This window comes from Equus quagga, chromosome 10 (genome assembly GCF_021613505.1).
Source record: "Equus quagga isolate Etosha38 chromosome 10, UCLA_HA_Equagga_1.0, whole genome shotgun sequence".
NCBI lineage: Eukaryota > Metazoa > Chordata > Mammalia > Perissodactyla > Equidae > Equus > Equus quagga.
The window spans coordinates 78,082,050-78,098,753 of NC_060276.1; positions in this window are offsets into that span (position 1 = coordinate 78,082,050).

The following is a 16,704-nucleotide window of genomic DNA, read 5'->3' on the forward strand; positions in this document are numbered from 1 at the left end:
TGTGCCCACCCTTCACCCCCTTTCCCCTGGTAGCCACTAATCTGTTCTTTTTGTCTACATGTTTAACTTCCACGTACGATGGAGTCATTCAGAGATTGTCTTTCTCTATCTGGCTTATTTCACTTCACATAATACCCTCAAGGTCCATCCCTGTTGTTGCGAATGGTACTATTTTATCCTTCTTTATGGCTTAGTATTCCATCATATATATATATGCCACATCTTCTTTATCCAATCATCACCTGGTGGGCACTTAGGTTGCTTACACGTCTTGGCTATTGTAAATAATGCTGCAATGAACATAGGGGTGCATGGGACCTTTGGAATTGCTGATTTCAAGCTCTTTGGATAGACAGCCAGTAGCAGGATGGCTGGGTCATATGGTATTACTATTTTTAACTTTTTGCAAAACCTCCATACTGTTTTCCGTAGTGGCTACACCAGTTTGCATTCCCACCAGCAGTGTATGAGGGTTCCTTTTCTCCACAACCTCTCCAACATTTGTCACTTTTTGTTTTGGTTATTTTTGCCATTCTAATGGGTGTAAGGTGATATCTTAGTGTAGTTTTGATTTGCATTTCCCTGATGATCAGTGATGATGAACATCTTTTCATGTGCCTATTGGTCATCCATATATTTTCTTTGGAGAATTGTCTGTTCATGTCCCATGCCCATTTTTTGATTGGGTTGTTTGAATTTTTTGTTGTTGAGTTGTGTGAGTTCTTTATATATTATGGAGATTAACCCTTTTTCAGATATATGACTTGCAAATATTTTTTCCCAATTACTGTGTTGTTTTTTGTTTCAATCCTATTTTCCCGTGCGTTGAAGAAGCTATTTAGTCTGATGAAGTCACGTTTGTTTATTCTTTCTATTGTTTCCCTTGTCTGAGAAGACATGGTGTCCGAAAAGATCCTTTTAATATTGATGTCAGAGAGGGTACTGCCTATATTTTCTTTAAGAAGCCTCATGGTTTCAGGTCTTACCTCTAGGTCTTTGATCCATTTTGAGTTTATTTTTGTGACTGGTGAAAAAGAATGGTCAATTTTCATTCTTTTACATGTGGTTTTCCAGTTTTCCCAGTACCATTTCTTGAAAAGACTTTCTTTTCTCCGTTGTATGCCCTCATCTCCTTTGTTGAAGATTAGCTGTGCATAGATGTGTGGTTTTATTTCCGGGCTTTCAATTCTGTTCCATTGATCTGTGCAACTCTTTTTGTAGCAGTACTAAGCTGTTTTGATTACTGTAGCTTTATAGTATGTTTTGAAGTCACAGAGTGTGATGCCTCCAGCTGAGTTCTTTTCTCTCAGGATCGCTTTAGCAATTCAGCGTCTTTTGCTGCCCAATTTGAATTTTAGGATTCCTTGTTCTATTTCTGTAAAGAATGTCATTGGGATTCTGATTGGGATAGCGTTTAATCTGTAGATTGCTTTAGGTAGTATGGAAATTTTAACTATGTTTATTCTTCCAATCTCTGTGCGTGGAATCTCTTTCCATCTCTTTATGTCATCATCAATTTCTTTCAGGAAAGTCTTGCCATTTTCCTTGTATAGATCGTTCACTTCTTTATTTAAATTCACCCCAAGGTATTTTATTCTTTTTGTTGTCATTGTGAATGGTATTGTGTTCTTGAGTTCTTTTTCTGTGAGTTCATTGTTAGAGTATAGAAATGCTACTGATTTATGTAAGTTAATTTTATACTTTGCAACTTTTCTGTAGTTGTTATTTCTAATAGTTTTCCAGTGGATTCTTTGAGGTTTTCTATATATGAGGTCATATCGTCTGCTAACAGAGAGAGTTTCACTTCTTCCCTCCCTATTTAGATTCCTTTTATTCCTTTCTCTTGCCTAATTGTTCTGGCCTAAACCTGCAGTGCTATGTTGAATAAGAGTGGTGATAGAGGGCATCCTTGTCTCATTCTTGTTCTCATGGGGGTGGCACACAGGTTTATGCCTGTTGAGTATGATGTTGGCTGTGGGTTTGCCGTATAAGGTATTTATTATCTTGAGGTAATTTCCTTCTATCCCATTTTGTTAAGAGTTTTTATCCTAAATGGCTGTTGGATCTTGTCAAATGCTTTCTCTGCAACTATTGAGATGATCATATGGCTTTTATTCCTCAATTTGTTGATGCGATGTATCACCTTCATTGATTTGCCGATGTGGAACCATCCCTGTGTCCCTGGCATGAAACCCACTTGATCATGATGTATGATCCTTTTGATGTCTTACTGAATTCGTGTTGCAGAAATTTTGTTGAGAATTTTTGCACCTATGTTCATCAGCAATATTGGACTATAGTTCTCCTTTTGTGCTGTCCCTGTCAGGCTTCAGTATCAGAGTGATGTTGGCCTTGCAGAATGTGTTAGGAAGTGTTCTATCCTCCCTAATCTTTTGGAATAGCTTGAAAAGTATAGGCATGAAATCCCCCCTGAAAGTTTGGTAGAATGCCCCAGGAAAGCCGTCTTGTCCCGGTGTTTTATTCTTTCGGATGCTTTTGATTGCTGTTTCAATCTCTTTCCTTGTGATTGGCCTGTTCGTATTGTCTGTTTCTTCTTGACTTAGCTTTGGGAGGTTGTAAGAGTCTGAGAATTTATCCATTTCCTCTAGGTTATCCATTTTGTTGGCATATAGTTTTCCATAGTATTCCCTTATAATCTGTTGTATTTCTGTGGAGTCTGTTGTTATTTCTCCTCTTTCATTTCTGATTTTGTTTATTTGAGCTCTCTCTCTTTTTTCTTTGTATGTCTGGCTAGGGGTTTGTCAATTTTATTTATCTTCTCAAAGAACCAGCTCTTTCTTTCATTGATCCTTTCTACTGCCTTTGTTGTTTCAATAGCATTTATTTCTGATGTGATTTTTATTATTTCTCTCCTTCTGCTGACTTTGCTCTTTGTTTGTTCTTCCTTTTCTAATTCAGTTAGGTGTAATTTGAGATTGCTTATTTCAGATTTTTCTTGTTTGTTAAGGTTTGCCTATATTGCAATGAATTTCCCTCTTAATACGGCTTTTGCTGCATCCCATATTAGTTGTTATGGCATGTTCTTATTTTCATTTGTCTCCAGATATTTTTTTATTTCTTCTTTAATTTCTTCAATGATCCACTGCTTGTTCAACTGTTTTAGCTTTTAGTTTAATTCCACTCTTTCCTTGTTGATTTTCTGTCTGGAAGATCTGTCCAATGATGTAAGTGGGGTTTTGAGGTCCCCTACTATTATTCTGTTATTTTTGATATATTCTTTTAGGTTTTTAATAGTTGCTTTATCACTTTTGGTGCTCCTGTGTTGGGTGCATAGATATTTATATATTATTTTCTCTAGATGTAGTGTCCCTTTGAGCATTATATATTGCCCCTTTTTGTCTCTCTTTACCTGCCTTATCTTGAAATGTACTTTGTCTAATATAAGTATTGCAACACCTGCTTTCTGTTCTTTGCCATTAGCTTGGAGTATCATCCTCCACCCCTTCACTCTGAGCCTGTATTTGTCATTGGAGCTGAGATGTGTTTCCAGGAGGCAACAAAATGTTGCATCTTGTTCTTTAATCCATCTTGCCACTCTGTGTCTTGTTATTGGAGAGTTCAATCTGTTTACATTGAGGGTGATTATTGATGTATGAGGCCTTAATGCTGTCATTCTCTCACTCATTTTCTGGTTTTCCTGCATTTCCTTTGTTTCTTGTCCTGTGTTTTTTGGTCTACCCATTAATTTCTACAGTTTCTTATGCTGTGTTTCTTAGTTTTTTCCTTATTTAATTTTTGTGTCTCTGAACTGCTTTTTAGTTTAGTGGCCACCATGAGGTTTGCATTCAGAATCTCATGCATAACATAGTCCATTTTTCTGATGGCCTCTTATTTCCTTAGTCTAAACTAATTCAGCTCCTTTCCTCCTCCCTTTCTAACTTATTATTCTCATATCTTTTTCCAACCTGTGTTGTGAGTTTGTGGTTAAATAGACAAGATTGTCTTTGTTTTTGGTGTTTTCCTTCCTTAGGCTAATGTTATAGTTGAATATTTGCTGTCCTATTCTGATTCTATCTGTCTCCTTACTCTGTGTTTTGTGATCCCGTTCTCCCTTTTTTCTTTTTACAGGTATGAGGGCTTTCTTCAGCATTTCTTGTTGGGGGGGCGGGTCTCATAGCTATGAAGTCCCTTAGCTTTTGTTTGTCTGGGAAAGATTTAATTTCTCTCTCATATCTGAAGGATATTTTTGCTGGATAGCGTATTCTTGGCTAAAAATTTTTATCTTTTAAAGTTTTGAATATGTCATTCCGTTCTCTCCTCTCTTGTAAGGTTTCTGCAGAGAAATCTGCTGAAAGTCTGATAGGGGTTGCTTGTGATTATTTTCTTCTGCCTTGCTGTCCTGAGTATTCTTTGTCATTAATTTTTGCCAGTTTTACTACTATATGCCCTGCAGTAGATCTTTTTACATTGACAAATCCAGATCTGAAAGCTTCCTCCACACACATTTCTCTCTCATTCCCTATATTTGGGAAGTTCTCTGCTATTATTGCTTCAAGCATGCTTTCTGCTCTATTCCCCTCCTCTTCACTTTCTTGGATACCTATAATTCTTATGTTGCATTTCCTGATTGAGTCAGATATTTCTCAGAGACTTTCTTAATTTATTTTTAGTCTCAGTCCTCTCTCCTTGTCTGTCTTGAGAAATTCAACATGTCTGTCTTTGGCTATGCTGATTCATTCCTTTATGGCATCCACATGAGCATCCAGGGAATCTGTATTTTGTTTTCTATCTTCCATTGTGTCTTTCATCTGTAGTATTTCTGATTGATTCTTCTTTATTGTTTTAATCTCTTCTGTGAAGCAACTCCTGAACTCGTTGAATTGTTTCTATATATTTTCTTTTACCTCATTGAGCTTTTTGACAATACCTATTCAGAATTCATTGTCATTTAGTTTACTTATTTCTGCACCCCCAGGACTGAATTCTGGGTGCTTGTCATTTTCTCTCTGGTATCGAGGTTTGATGAATTGCCTGATGCTGGAACTATGAGGTTTTCCCATTGTGGCATTATTCGGTCACAGTTACAGCCTATCATCACTGGGTGGGGTTCTAGAGCCTCATGTTCTGAGCCCTCTGCCTTCAGCTGAGATGGCACTGTGCAGGTGGGGGAGTGTGCAGTCTGTAGTTTCCTGATCAGCTCTTGCTATCTGGTCTCCTGGGGTCTTGGCTTGATGAGGTCACCCCTTGTGAAAGCTTTCATTCTGTTAGAGGGCTTCCCTCTAGGCTGCAAGGGCGCTAGGGTGTCCTGGGTGAGCCTGTGGACATGTGACCACTCCCCTACTCCTTCTCTCATGGAGCCTCCCACGGCAGTGATCCCAGTCTTTAGGGCAGGGAGTGAAGTTCCCTTTTACCACATTCCAGCTTCTCTGATGGGGGCTCCAGCCTCTCTGCCCTCTGTCATTTGGCTGTGTGACTCTGAGGATTCCTGTGATATTAGGACACTTTCTCTTGGAATATGGTTGTTCCTTTTTGTTGTATATTGGAGGGAGGAGAGTCCTGGGCAAGCTCACTTCACTATGCCTTTGATGGTACTCTATTTCCTCAATATTAAATGGGAATAACAGCACCTATTTGCAAGATTGCTGCAAGGATTAAATTAAATAAGTAATATAAAGCATCTAATTCTGTACCTCACATATGGTAGGTTGTCAGTACATGTAAGTTCTCCTTCCTGCCTATAGACACTTGAGTCTGGGCTCCCAACCTGAAGGAACTCCATTTTCTAGAAACAGAAAACCTCTGACCTTTTCTCTGTTTTTGAGGAAGATTGGCGCCGAGATAACAACCACTACCAATCTTCCTCTCTTTGCTTGAGAAAAATCATCACTGAGCTAAGATCTGAGCCAATCTTCCTCTGTTTTATGTGGGATGCCTTCATAGCATATCTTGATGAGTGGTGCTAGGTCTGTACCTGGGATCCAAACCAGTGAACCCCAGGCCACTGAAACAGAGCATGCAAACTTAACCACTATGCCACTGGGCAAGCCCAGGGAAACTCTGACCTTTGAACTGTTATGCTTGTTAGAGGTCACAATAGAGGCAGAAGTGCTGAGACCTCCAGATGGATTTGTGTTTCCCCTTTTAAAAAGTCATTGTTCTTCCCCTTTTAAAAAGTCACTATATTTGTGTGAACTGATATAATTACAGTTTTACTCAGTTACATGATGTACCTAGACAAACATCATGTCTCAGTGTTTCAGAGACCCTGAAGGACAAATAGTTAGGCAAGTTCTTATGCTGCAGTTGAATGTTTAGTTTGGAAATTGTAAGTTTGCTCCTGAACACAGAAAGAAGGCACAACGGCCTGTCTAGAAGCCATAGCCCAATTTCTGCTTTCTGTCCATGCTCCAAACTGCAGCTTCAGAGTCTTTTTTCAAACTACTGATTTGGAAGAACCTCATAGCTTCAGAATGTAATCAAGTCAGTATTCAAAAACAAAGCTTTTTTGGGAAAAATATCATTGTTTGAGGATGCAATTTGGATGCTGACTACCACCTGAGAAATTATAGGTTCTTTTTGCAGACTCACTTTTAAAGTTGCTGCTTAGCCTCCCCACATGTCACTGATTGGATAAAATGAAAATTCTGTTGGAGTGTGCTACAAGGAAAAAGAGCAGATTCTTCAAAGAAAACCTACTTCATCCTGAGCTTTCGAGCTTGGCCACAACTTACCCTACTAAGTGCCCTGTTTCTTGCCAATGATCATATTTATGAGCCAGATGAGTCATGTATTACTTGGGACTCCTAGGTGCAAGAAAAAGAAGGAGATTCAGTCTGTTTTAAACAGAAAATACAGTTATTACGCAGGCCACAGAACCTCTGAAATAGAGATTTAAAGCTGGAGGCTACAAATGTAGCCAAAACTAGGTGTAATTCTACCTCCACTAGGCATAATCACTGCAAAACACACTGGTAAAACTAACTAACTCCTTAGAGGCTTCCTCTGTGACTGTAATCACAGCTGCCTCCAAAATTTCAATGTCTAAGTTCCACCATACTTGCCAATAATAACTGCTGTATGGCAGCTCTGTTTCCACAATACTTTCTTCCAAATTCAAAGGCTGAAACGGGTACATCTGATTGATAGAAACTGGATCACATTTCCTGGGAAGTGAGAGTAGGATTCAGTTTTTTTATTGTGGTAAAATAAACATAACAAAATTTATTACTTTTAATCTTTTTGAATGTACAATTTGGGGCATTAGGTACATTCATGTTGTGCAACCATCAGCAGTATCCATCTCTGTAACTTTTCTTAATTAAAACTTTATTGAGGATGGTGTCAAGGCAGCAAGGAAACAGACTCTGAACTCACCCACTCCGATAGACACAACAAATTTACACCTACTCTTGGAACAATTAAACCTGAGAGAGGATTGAAAACTGGATAAAAAGAACCACCACAACATGGGGCAGTGTTCACTAAGGTTAAAGAAGCAAATATTCCTTTATGAGGAGGAAAAAAAGCCACCTTCTAGCCACAGTGTTTCACAGACAGCCAGGAGCAATCTTAAGGTATGAAGTGGTCCATGGAGGAATGGGGGATCTGAGCAGGGGAGCACCACTACAATAAGCAGCCTTTGGACTCAGCACAACTGAGACAAGTGTCATAATCTCTGGCTTTACTGGCTATTAAGAAAAATGGTGAGTACCCCCAGAAGAGCTATCAAATATAAGAGAAAGAAAAGCCTGCTCTTAACGGGGCAGCACACAAATGCACAGATAGGGGAAAGCAACACAAAATCAACAGAAAGAAAGTACACAGACCTTTGGTGAAAAGAGACTCACTTGACACACTCTGGGTGCATCTTAGTGATAGGTGAGATCTCTCTAGGCTAGGACCACCTGTCCAGGGACGGAGACATTGGCAGCAGGCATTATTGTGACCTAGTACAGGTGTACTGACTCAGAGGCCAGCAGACACCATGGGAGTTCTTCCCCTGGCCTGTTATCCCAGGGGTCTGCCCCATCCACTATTTCACTGATTACATCCAGTTTAGCCATGGAGGGAGCCCACCCTAGGGACTGGAACTACCCAACAGCAAGCCCTAGGGCAACTTGTGGGCCAGCAGAGGTGAGGTGTCTGGAACCTCTGCATCCAGGCAACTGGGTCTGCCTTTGTGGGGTAGGGCAAGTGTTAGAGATGGGCCTACATTGGTGGAATGTGCGGGACCTCTGCAGTGGGGGAACTTGGTTTGTTTCAGTGGGTTGGAGTATATGCATGAGGCAGGACTGTGTTGATGGGATATGTGGCCCTGTGGATTGTGGGGCTTGTCAGCTGTAGAAGATTTCTGCTTCTCAAACAGCCACATAGAAGATTGGCCTCCTGTCCAAAGACTGAAACAATTGGGTGCTCCCAGGCATGGGGCTGGCCCCCTCTCAGCTGCAATCCTGAGAGAGGTGACAAAAGCCTTGTAGACTGGAGGTCTACGGCAATGCTAGGTCCATGATCCTATCGATAAGGCACACTGGGGACCTACTCACTTAACAGAAAAACTGCAACATTAATGTGCAATGAGACCGTGCAGCCAATTGTGCTGGGACTCCCCACACCTGATAAAGTGACTGAAGGGACCATAGCAGACACACACAGCTGAGCATTATAATTTTCCAGCAAGGGGGGAAGCCTGGCCTTCCAGGGCAAGTGCAGCAAGGGCAACCCTGCCACAACAGGACACACTTAGCCCACAGAGGGGATACTCCTGAAACATGCGGAACTGGTGATGAGAGGGAAGCACACTGCTGGGCCTCATAAGGCATCTCTTACATAAGATCACTTCTCCAAGATTGGGAGATGTGGCTCACTTACCTAATATATAAATATAAGCACAGATAAAAAGGAAAAATGAGGAGACAATGGAATATGTTCCAAGTAATGGAACAGAACAAAACCTCAGAAAAAGAATTAAATGAAACAGAGGTGAACAATCTATGTGATGAAGAGTACAAACTAATAGTCATAAGGATGTTCACTGATCTTGGGAGAAGAATGGATGAACTCAGTGAAAAGTTCAACAAAGAATAAGGAAATATAAAAAAGAGCCAATCAAAAATGAAGAATACAATATTAGAAATGTAAAATTCACTAGAGGGACTCAATAGCTGAGTAGTTGATGCAGAAGGACAGATTAGCAAGCTGGATAAAAAACTAGGGGAAATCACCCAAGGTGAACAGATAAAAAGCAAAAGAATTAGAAAGAAGGAGGACTCTGGGACAATATCAAATGCACTAACATCCATACAAGAAGGAGAAGAGAGAGAGAAAGGGGCATAGAATCTATTTCTAGAAATAACAGCTGAAAACTTTCCTAACCTAAGGAAAGACATCCAAGTATAGGAAGCACAGAGAGCACCAAACAAGATAAACCCAAAGAGGCCCACACCAAGACACATTACAATTAAAATGTCAAGGATAAAAGATAAAGAGAGGATCTTAAAAGCTGCAAAAGAAAGGCAACAATTTACATACAAAGGAAACCCCATAAGGCTATCAGCTGACTTCTCAGCAGAAACCTTACAGGATAGAAAGGAGTGGCATGATATATTTAAAGTGCTGAAAGGAAAACCTACAGAAAAGAATATTCTGCCCGGCAAAGTTACCATTCAGAATGGAAGGAGAGATAAAGAGGTTTCCAGAAAGGAAAAAGGAGTTTATCACCAACAAACCAGCCTTACAAGAAATGCTAAAAGGACTTAAGTGGGGAAAAAAAGAACACAAATAGGAATAAGAAACATAGCAAAAAATAAAATAAATTCGCTGGTAAGGGTAAATGTACAGTAATAGTAGTAGATCAACCACATATGAAGCTAACATGAAGACCAAAAGGCAAAGGTACTAAAATTATCTAGTTCCATTATAAGAGCATAGTGGATACATATGCATAAAAAAGAGGTTAAATATGATATCAAGAACATAAATTGTGAGAGGAAGGCAGTGAAAGAGTAGAACTTTTAGCAAGAGGTCAAACTTGAGAGACTATCACCTTCATGTAGGTTTATCCTTTCCTTTGTCCTTTTTTTGTCCATTATACATTTTGGTTTCTGGTTACCATGAAGCTTTAATAATGCATCTTACTTTTATAGTTGCCTATTTTAAGCTGATACCAACTTAAATTCCATTGAATAAAAAAGATCTCCCTATTTATTGCCACATCCCACAGTCTATGTAGATGTCCCAGTTGACATCTTCATATATTGTGTACCCATTAACATATATTGTAGCTATCATTAATTTTACACTTTTTTCTCTTAACCTATATTCTAGAGTTCAGAGTGATTTACACACCATCATTTCAGTATTAGAGTCTTTTGAACTTGACTATATATTCACCTTTACAAGTAAATTTTATACTTTCACACGTTTTCATGTTTTCACATTACTAATTGAAGTCCTTTAGTTTCAGCTCGAAGAACTCCCTTTACCATTTCTTATAAGACAGATCTAGTGGTGATACATTTCCTCAGCTTTTGTTTGCCTGGAAAAGTCTTCCTTTATCTGGAAAAGGCATTCTTCATTTCTGTTACAGTTTTTTTCTCTCTAGCATTTATTTTTGGCTCTGCCTTAGGATTTCTCTCTGCTTACATTGCCCATGTGTTCCTGCGTGTTGTCTATTTTATCCATTAGAGGCCTTAGCACATTAATCATAGTTAAGTTCTTGGTCTGATAATTCTAACCTCTCTGCCATGTCTTGTTCTGATGCTTACTTTGTCTCTTCAAATTTTTTTTTTTTTTACTTTTAGTATGCCTTGTAATTTTTTCTTATCCAAATATTATGTATTGGGTAAAAGAAATAGCTGTAAGTAAGTCTTAACTAATGTGGTGGTAAAGTGTCATGCAAGAATTCTATAGTCCTATGATTATGTTCCAGTCTCTTTGTGAGACTATTCCTGTGGAATGTGATCTTCACAAGTATTTTTCACTTTTCCCCCCTTATGTGGGTCAAGAGGGATAGAATAGGCTGGAATTGGACATTTCCCTTCTCCTACATGGCAAGCTAGAGTGAGCTGGAGTTGGATATTTTCCTTCTCCCACATGGAAGTCTGGAGTGGGCTGAAATGAATATTTCCTATCTCCCATGTGGAAGGTTAGAGTCAGTTTGAGTAGCATACTTCCATATCCTAGTCAATAACTTTTTCACCATCTCAAACTGAAACTCTCTATCCATTAAACAATAATCCCCATTCTTCTCTCTCCCAACTCCTGTTAACCACTCTTTTACATTCTTTGTCTACAAATTTCAATAATTTTGGTAACTTGCATAAGAGAAATCATGCAATACTTGTCATTTTGTGACTGCCATATTTCAGTTAGCGTAATGTCTCAAGGGTCATTCATGTTTCATAATTCTTTAAGGCTGAATAATATTCCATTTTAAATGTATACCTTTTATTTTACTATTTATCTATTGAAATGAATTGGGTTATTTATAACTTTTGGCTATTGTGAATAATGCTGCTATGAACATAAATGTACAAACACCTGTTCAAGTCCCTGCTTTCAATAGTTTCAGGTATATTCTCAGAAGTGGAATTATAGGATCATCTGGTAATTCTATGTTTAATTTTTTGATATACCGTCCTTCTGTTTTCCAAAGTGGCTGAATCATTTACATTCCCACCAGCAATGTTCAAGGGTTCCAATTTCAGCATATCATCATCAACAGTTATTTTATGGGTTTTTAAAAATAACGTCTAACCTAATTGGTGTAAAGCTGCATCTCATTGTGGTTTTCATTTGCATTTCTCTAATAAATATTGATGTTGAGCATCTTTTCATGTATATATCTTCCTTGGCGAAATATCTATTCAAAATTTTGCCATTTTTCCAGCTTTACTCATGTAAAATTGACAAACAGAAACATATGTTTGTATGTATACAACTTGATTTTTCCAACTTTATTGAGTTATAATTGGCATATAATTACAAGTTGATGTTTTGATATACATATACATCGTAAACCCAAGACAAAACTCAAGCTAATTAACATATCCATCACCTCATAACCTCACATAATTATCATTTTCTTTTCTTTTGCATATGTGTATTGAGAAAACTTAAGATCTACTCTCAACAAACTTCAAGTAACAATACAATACTGTTAACTATAGTCATTTCTGTAAATTAGGTCTCCAGAACTTGTTCATTTCCATGGCTGAAACTTTGCACATCTTGACCAACACCTATTTACTCCTCCACCCAGTTCCTGATAACCACAATTCTACGAGTTTGACTATTTTAGATTCCACATATAGGTAAGATAAAGCGGTATTTGTCTTCCTGATTCTAGTTTATTTCACTTAGCATAATGTCCATTGGATTTATCTATGTTGTTGGAAATAACAGGATTTCCTTCCTTATTAGGGATGAATAGTATTCCTTTATTATTGTTTACTATAATATATTATAATATATATCACATTATCACAATATATAACATATATCACATTATTCATCTGATGATGCACATTTAGGTTGCTAACATTTCTTGGCTATTGTGAATTATGCTGCAATGAACATGGGAGTACAGATATCTCTTTAAGAAACTGGTTTCATTTCCTTTGGATATATACCCAGAAGAAGGATTGCTCAGTCAAACAGTAGTTCTAGTTTAAATTTTTTGAGAACTGCCATACTGTTTTTTCATACTGGCACACAAATTTGCATTCAGATCAACAGTGTACAAGAATTCCCTTTTCTTCACAGCCTTTTCAACACTAGCAGTCATCTGTATTTTTGATAATAGACATTCTAACTGGTGTGAGGTGATATCTCACTATGGTTTGGATTTGAATTTCTCTGATCCTTAATAGTGTTGAGTAGCTTTTCATGTATCTGTTGGCTATTTTCATATCCTCTTTTCAGAAATTTCTATCCAAGTCCTTTACCTATTTTATTTATTTATTTTATTGTGGTAACATTGGTTTATGACATTATATAAATTTCAGATGTACCTCATTATATTTTGATTTCAGTGTAAACTACATCATGTTCACTACCCAAAGATGAATTACCATTCATCACCATACAGTTATTCCCTGTCACCTCTTTCACCCTCCTCCTTACCCCCTTCCTCTCTGGTAGCCACAAATCTAATCTCTGTGTCTATGTGTTTGTTTGCTGTTGTTATTTTTATCTTCTACTTAAGAGTGAGATTATATGGAATTTGACTTCCTCTGACTTATTTCTGGTAACATAATACATTTAAGTTCCACCCATGTTGTTGTAAATGGCAAGATTTCATATTTTTTATAGCTGAGTAGTATTCCATTTTGTATCTATACAAAATTTTCTTCATTCATCTCTTGATGGGCACTTACGTTGTTTCCAAGTCTTGGCTATTGTGAATAATGATGCAATGAACAAAGGAGTGCATATATCTTTACACATTTGTATTTTCATGTTGTTTGAATAAATAACCAGAAGCCAAATACCTCGAATATATGGTAGTTCTATTCCTAACTTTTTGAGGAATCTCTATACTGTTTTACATTGTGGCTCCACCAGTTTACATTCCTACCAGCAGCATACAAGAGTTCCCTTTTCTCAAAATCTTCTCCAACACTTGCTATTTTTTGTCTTGTTAATTATAGCCATTCTTAGGGGCATGAGGTGCTATCTCACTTAAGAAGACACAGTTTTGGAAGCTTTAGCCACAGAAATCAGGCAAGAAAAAGAAATAAAAGGGATTCAAATTGGAAAGGAAGAAGTATCACTGTCATTATTTTCAGATGACATAATTTTATATATATAAAACCCTAAAGAAACAACAAAAAACATATTGGAAATAAACAAATACAGTAAAGTGACAGGATACAAAAGCAACATATAAAAATCAGTTAAGTTTCTATACACTAACAACAAAGAAGTGGAACAATATTCCATGCTCTTGGATTGGAAGAATTAACCTAGTTAAACTGTCTATGCTTCCTAAAGCAATCTACAGATTCAGCGCAATCTTTATGAAAGTTCCAATTACATTTGTCACAGAAATAGGACAACGAATCCTAAAATGTATATGAAACAACAAAAGACCCTGAATAGCCAACGGAATCCCAAGAAAAAAGAACAAAACTAGAGGTATCATACTCCCTGATTTCAAAAGATACTACAAAGTTAAAGTAATCAAAATAGCATGGTATTGGTGCAAAAGCAGACATACAGATCAATGGAAGAAACTGAGGGTGCAGAAATAAATCCACACATCTATGGACAGCTAATTTTCAACAAGGGAGCCATGAACATATAATGCAAACAGGGAAATCTCCTCAATAAATGATGTTTGGAAAACTGGACAACCACATGCAAAAGAATGAAATTACATCATTATCTTACACCATACACAAAAATTAACTCAAAATGGATTAAAGACTTGAATGTAAGACCTGAAACCATAAAGCTGTTAGGAGAAAATATAGGCTGTATACTCTTTGACATCAGCCTTAGCAGTGTCTTTTTGAATACTATGTCTACTCTGGCAAGGGAAACAAAAGGAAAAAATAAATAGGATTACATTAGACTAAAATGTTTCTGTAAGGCAAAGGAAACCATGAACAAAAGGAAAAGACAACCTGTCAACTGGGAGAAAATATTTGCAACTCATGTATCTGACAAGGGGTTAATTTCCAAAATATACAAAGACTGCACACAACTCATCAACAAAAATGGGACAACCAGACGGAAAAATGGGCAGAGGATCTGAACAGACATTTTTCCAAAGAAGATATACAGATAACTAACAGGCACGTGAAAAGATGTTCAGCATTGCTAATTATTGGGGAAATGTAAATCACAACTACAATTAGATAACACCTCAGGCCCATTTTAAAATTGGTTTAGTTGTTGTTGTTTTGCTATTGAGTTGCATGAGTTTCTTTATTTTGGATATTAACCTTTCATCAGATGTATGGTTTGCAAATATTTTCTCCCATTCTGAAGGTTGCTTTTTCACACTGTTGATTGTTTCCTTTGCTATGCAGAAGCATTTTAGTTTAATGTATTCTCATTTGTCTAATTTTGGTTTTGCTGTCTGTGCTTTTGATGTCATTTTGAAGAAATAATTGTCTAGACCAATGTCAAAATTTTTTTCATAAATTTCTCCATGAGTTTTTATGCTTTCAGGCCTTTTGTTTAAGGCCTTACTCCATTTTGAATTGATAGTTGTATATGGTGTGGTATAAGGGTCCAATTTCATTCTTCTGCATGTGGATATACAATTTTCCCAACTCCATTTATTGAAGAGATTATCCTATACCCATTGTTTGGTATTGCACCTTTGTAAAAACTCAGTTGGCAGTGGATAAGTGTGTTTATGCCTGGGCTGTCTATTATAGTTCATTGTTCTATACATATATTTTTATGCCAGACTATTGTGTGTTAATTACTGTAGCTTTGAAATAAGAAAGGTTAATTTATCCAGTTTTTTTCCCTTTGCTCAAGGCTGCTTTGGCTCTTCAGGGGTTTTTTTGTGGTTTCATATGAATTTTTGGATTTTTTTTCCATTTCTGTAAAGAAAGTAATTCAGATTTTGATAGAAATTGCATTGAATCTGTAGATCACTTTGGGTAGTATGGACATTTTGACAATATTAGTTCTTCTGTTCTATGAACACAGGATGTCTAGTTGTCTGTGTCTCCTTTAATTTCTTTCATCAATATTTTTTCATTTTCAGCATACATATCTTTCATCTCTTTAGGTAAGTTTATTCTTAAGTGTTTTATTGTTTTTCTCCTATTGTGAATGGGATTCTTTTCCTAATTTCCTTTTTGGACAGTTTGTACAAAAATAGAACATATTTATGCATGTTTATTTTTATCGTGCATTTTACTGAATTCCTTTATTAGTTCTTACAGTTTTTTTGTGGAGTCTTTAGAATTTTGTACATATATGATTAAGTTATCTGCAAATAGGTATAATTTTGCTTCTTCCTTTATGATTTAGATGCCTTTTATTTCTTTTTCTTGTCTAATTACTCTTGTTATGAATTGCATGTTGAATAGAGGTGATGAAGGTGATTATCCTTGCCTTATTCCTGATCTTACAAGAAAGAGTTTAAGGTTTTCACCACTGAGTATAATGTTAGCTATGGGCTCTTTATGCATGGCCTTTGTTGAGAATTATTATCATTAAAGTGTATTGACTTCGATAAAATGCATTTCTACAGCTATTGAGATGATCATGTGATTTTAATAGTTATTTCTCTTACTGTGGCATACTGCATTGATTCATTTTTGTATGTTGAACCATCCTTGAATCTCAAGACAAATCTCACTTGATCATGATGTATGATCCTTTCAATGTGCTGCTGAATTCAATTTAACAGTATTGTATTGTGAATTTTTCATCACTATTCAGAAAGGATATTGGTTTGTAGACTTCTTTTCTTGTAGTGTCCTTGTCTGGCTTTGGTATCAGAGTCATGTTAGACTAATAGAATGAGTGAAGATTCCTTCCTTCCCCTTCAATTTTTTGGGAAGAATTTGAGAAAGATTAACATTAATTATTTTATATATATTTGATACAATTCACCAGTAAGTCTATCGGCTTCAGAGCTTTTCATTGCTGGGAGACTTTTGATGATTGAATCTCTTTGTAGCTATAGGTCTATTCAGATTTTCTATTTCCTCATGATTCATTTTTGGTAAGTTGTGTCTTTTTAGAAATTTCTCTATTTCATCTACGTTATAC